Source organism: Otolemur garnettii, unplaced genomic scaffold (assembly GCF_000181295.1).
Source record: "Otolemur garnettii isolate 467f Iridium unplaced genomic scaffold, OtoGar3 scaffold00054, whole genome shotgun sequence".
Classification (NCBI taxonomy): Eukaryota; Metazoa; Chordata; class Mammalia; order Primates; family Galagidae; genus Otolemur; species Otolemur garnettii.
Window position 1 is genome coordinate 4,578,937 of NW_003852449.1, and position 5,069 is coordinate 4,584,005.

Genomic DNA, 5,069 nt, shown 5'->3' on the forward strand with positions numbered 1-5,069 from the left:
TGCAATTATCCTTGCACCAATCACTGTGGCTGGAGGGAGAGGGCAGAATGATTAGCAGGCCCTGGGAGACATTATTCAAAGTGAGTCAGTCAAAGGCTTCATGGTGGAGATGGACTTTGAGTTGAAAGGGGAGGAGAATTTAGAGAAATTGAGCCAGGGAGACAGATATTCCACCCTTTCCTTTTTTTGCTCTGTTCCTGGGAACACATGGGGCACAACATGGTAGGTCAGAGCCGTGGAATATAGTGTCCCATCCTGGCTCCCGTTCACAGTTCCCGTGGCTGAGGCTCTTCCAACACCCATCTTTCAAGCTTTGCCATGGCTTGCTGTGCTGCGTGGTGAGGGTTGTATATGATCTGCCCTGACTTCTGGGCAAAGGAGATGAAAGAGGCTCATGGTGTGTAGTGACCATGCTGCAAGCTTTTCATGTTTGAGAATGTTAATTTACACAACCACAGAGAACCAGGAAGACAGACACCTCCCTCCAGAAAGTCATCAGGATAGAGGAATTATGTGTCAAAGGAGAAGACATTTCATATGCTGACGTTTGACCTTGGCAAGTTGCAAGTCACACACCAATTAAACTTATTAGTGTAAGTTACTCATGGCCACGTGGTAGGAGAGCGAGGGTGTAGGGAGTCTGAGTAATCAGGTTGCATGGCTGGGGAACACTGATTTGTGGAAGTCAAAGGCAATTGGGAGTCAGCCGGGTTTTTTTTTTTTTTGTCATATAGTTTGAGCAGAAGAAAAGGGATGATTCGAGTTTTCAAAGCAGATCTTTTAAACTCTACTGGCCAAAATCTGTATGTTCCAGGAAATAGAAGATCCTTTATGGGGGTGTCAAAGAGGGGGAAGGCCAGTAGATACGTGTGTGGCTAATCACAAGCAACCTCATTGCCAAACAGCAAAATAGGACACAGGCAATCCCCAGGTTACTAATGCGATGGGTTCTGCAGGTTTGGTCTTCAGTTGAATTTGTATGTAAGTTGGAACAGGTACATTTACTATTAACTGTGTAGCCTCCATTTCTAAGTCTGAGTTGTACATAAGGTGGACGTTTGTAACTCAGGGACTGCCTGTATACTGAGAGACACTATTAAATGAGCAAGTTTGAAAAATAAGATGTGTTCTTAGCCAGATTATATTCATTTATTTGAAGCTTAAAGATTTTTTTGTTGCTTGTTTTTAAAAAGTCACTCTCCATTATACAAATATTTGTCAATTTGCCAATCTATTTTAAATGCAATTTCAAATTTTTGCTTATCATCATTAAGGAGCAAATGTTGCTAAACTGTGTCAAAAGAAGATTTTTAAATTCATAGGAACACTTTTTGTTTTCAATTTAGAAATCTCATACTGGGTGGCACCTGTGGCTCAAAGGAGTAGGGTGCCGGCCCCATATACTGGAAGCGGTGGGTTCAAACCTGGCCCCATCCAAAATTGCAAAAAAAAGAAAAAGAAATCTCATACTATAAAATGTGGTTAAGACCATTCCCAGCAAAGGTGAGTCAGCACCATCCTGCATGACCTTGGGCAAGTTGCTTACAGATGTCTTCACCTGTAAAAATGAGAGCTTAGGACTCAGTAAAGTTTAGGGTGACATCTACATCTACAGTGCTGTAAGTTGATGATCCAGTGCTCTGGGGGTCAGAAGACTTCAATTATCCTTTAGTTTCCTATTTGATCTGTTAGACAAAATCAACAGAGGATAAGGGGCTGATGCTGGTGTTTGTCCCGCTTGGTCCCAGGCTGGGCCCTGCTTGGTGCCAGGCTGGGTTCTCTTTAGGTTATTGCACTTACCATAAGACTATTGTGCGATCATGTCTTTATTTCTAAGTTCAGATTTATGAAATACAATGTTGATCACACCATCTCCTACCTAAAATTCTTTAAAAGCTTATTGGTGTGGCAAACCCCCCCAGCATGGGATAGATGATCTCACTCACTCACTGTACTGCCCCATTTCCCATCAATTTCCCCACAACACATGACCAGTCCCATCAGATCATTTGCATTCTGGAGTTCAGGACTTGCTGATTTCTCAGCTGTTTTCACTACTCTGCCCAGGAAATACCTGCTGTCCTTCAGATAAAGCTCAGATGCGACCCCCTTTGAGATACACCCTGAGGGGAGTCAGGAGTCCCTTCCGCTGGTGTCCGTAACATCTTCTGGGATTGTTTACATTACATACTCCCTTTGCCCAGTAAACTATGAAATCCTCCAGGACAACACCTGGGCCCTCCTCACTGGGCATCCTCAGGATCTTCAGCTAAACACTTGGTGTACACCAAATACTTGTAGAAGGACTGAATTAGCAAACCTACAAATTGATAACTTACAAAATGATTTTAAAGAAGAGTAGCCATAACGACATTTTCATTTTGAAATAGTTTCTTTGATTGAGAAATTTTAAAACCTCATATTTCATCAAAGAAAATGATAGGCCAGTGGTAGTGGCTCATACCTATAATCTCAGCATTTTGGGAGGTCAAGGCAAAGAGGATCATTTGAGGCCAGGAGTTCAAGATCAACCCAGGCAACAGAGTAAGACCCCCATCTTTACAAAAAATAAAATGAATTAGCCAGGCATGATGCACATGCCTGTAGTCCAGGCTGCTCAGGAGGCAAAAGCAGGAGGATCACTTGAGCCCTGAAGGGGACGGGAACTATGGTCACACCACTACACTACAACTTGGGAGCAAGATCCTGCCTCTTAAAAGGAAATTATGAATACACTGCCAGAACAACCTGTCCAGAGGCCAGTTTGGCAATGTGTATTAAAACATTAGAGGCAATATCTTAAACCAGGAATTCTACTTTTAATATTTTACCGTAAGAAAATAATTGAGTATATCCTCAAAGGTTTAGTTATAAAATTTTGCCATGAGGGCAGTGCCTATAGCTCAAAGGAGTAGGGCACTGGCCTCATAAGCTAGAGGTGGTGGATTCAAACCCAGCCCCAGCTAAAAACTGCAAAAAAAAAGAAAAAAGTATTACCATGAGGTATGCTAAAGTATTATTTATAATTAAAAAAATGAAAACAACTGAAACGTCCAATGCTAGAGGCCTGGTTAAATAACTTATGGCATAGCTTTATAAACATTGGAGCTGCTGAGAATAATGCATGTATACATCAACACAGGGAAGTGTTCTCGAGTGGCGGCCAAATGAAAAATAAAATTACACCATAACAAAAAGTGTCGTTTAATTTTTATATAATTTACATATATATATAGAAAAATATAAGTAAAAACATTTTGCTAGTGGTTATCTCTGAGTTATAACTATTCGTAATTTGTTTTTATATTTTCTTCATGTTTCATTCATTTTATTTATTTTATTTTATTTTATTTTATTATTTTATTTATTTATTTAGAGACAGAGTCTTACTCTGTCATCCTAGGTAGTCATAGCTCACAGCAAACTTAAACTCTTGGGCTTAAGTGATCCTCTTGCCTCAGCCTTCTGAGTAGCTGGGATTACAGGCACCTGTCACACACCCAGCTAGTTTTTTCTATTTGCTCTTACTCAGGCTGGTCTTGAACTCCTGAGCAATCCACCTGCCTCGGACTCCCAGAGTTCTAGGATTATGGGCGTGAGCCATCGTATTTGGCCCTTAATGCTTAATTGTTAAAAATAATTTGTGCCAGATCAGACTCAAAGACTTATCTGCAACTTGAACCTGAGTAGACACTAATTCATCTCCTTATTTACATGTTGACAAATTCTGGTCCTCCCTTGGAAAGCCTTCAGAGAAGATCCAACTTGATATTACTACTAACAAGCAAGTTGGTGTCGCAGGATATGTATTCTGCTACAGTGACATGAATCCATCTCAATTATAATTCCCAGGGCTGTGTTCATTTCATTGATATTTACCCTCAAACAAATGTATTGCCATTCCTTATCTTCTGCAGGACTTAATAAGCCTTGTACCTATTATTCTATAAAGCATCGGTCTCCGTTACTTCAAAGGCTCATAAAAGACAAGTTTAGATAGTCTCTCCTCATTTTTCTGCCCAGCTAAAAGTGCAGCCCGACACCATACTTTGTCAACTCTTTCCTGCACAGATGGCATTGCCACTGTTTCCTTCTCTGACTCTACTATAGTTTGTTCAGAGAACCTCTCTTGGGTAAAGGGTACTACCACAAGTTTTCAGTTTTTAACAATGAAATTTCAGAACTTTTGGCCAGCATGGTGGCTCACGCCTATAGCACTCTGGAAGGTGGAGGGAGTGGATTGCTTGAGCTCAGGAGTTCAAGACCAGCCTGAGCAAGAGTGAGATCCCATCTCTACTAAAAATAGAAAAATTAGCAGGGTGTCACAGTGGTGCCTATAGTCCTACCTACTTGGGAGGCTAAAGCAAGAGGATCACTTGAGCCCAAGAGTGTGAGTTTGCTGTGAGCTATGACACCATGGCACTCTACCCAAGAGTGACAGAATGAGACTCTGTCTCAAAAAAAAAAGAAAGAAATTTCAGAACTTTTGTATTAATTAAAAGTGATATGTTAGGCTGGGCATGGTGGCTCATGCCTATAATCCTAGCACTCCGGGAGGCCAAGGCCAATGGATTGCCTGAGCTCAGGGGTTCAAGACCAGCCTGAGCCAGAGATAGACTTCGTCTCTAAAAATAGCCAGGTGTTGTGGTGGGCACCTTTCGTCCCAGCTACTAGGGAGGCTGAGGCAAGAGAACTGCTTGAGCCCAAGAGTTTAAGGTTGCTGTGAGCTATGACGCTATGGCATTCTACCAAGGGTGACAAAGTGAGACTCTGTCTCAAAAATAAATAAATAAATAAATAAAAAGATGTTGGTGATTGTAAATATTTTTCAAGCAAACACAGATTTATTTACAGAAATAAATCAACATCTTGAGAAATTGATTATTTTTCTATATATATATTTAAATAGATTGTGCTCTATGTACTGTTCTGCATTTATTTTTAAAAGTAAATTAAAATAAATTTTATTTGTTTTAGAGACGAGGCCTTGCTATGTTGCCCAAGCTGGTCTCAAACTCCTGGGCTCACATAGTCCTCTCACCTCAGTCTTTTGAGTAGCTGAGACTATA

At 40.8% G+C, this 5,069-nt stretch overlaps 1 protein-coding gene across 2 annotated transcripts in view; it reads left to right on the forward strand.

Moving 5' to 3' along the window:
- Positions 1-5,069, forward strand: part of CDKL1 (cyclin dependent kinase like 1) — a 54,621-nt gene that overhangs the window by 27,049 nt on the left and 22,503 nt on the right. The gene's annotated exons all lie outside the window — the stretch shown is intronic.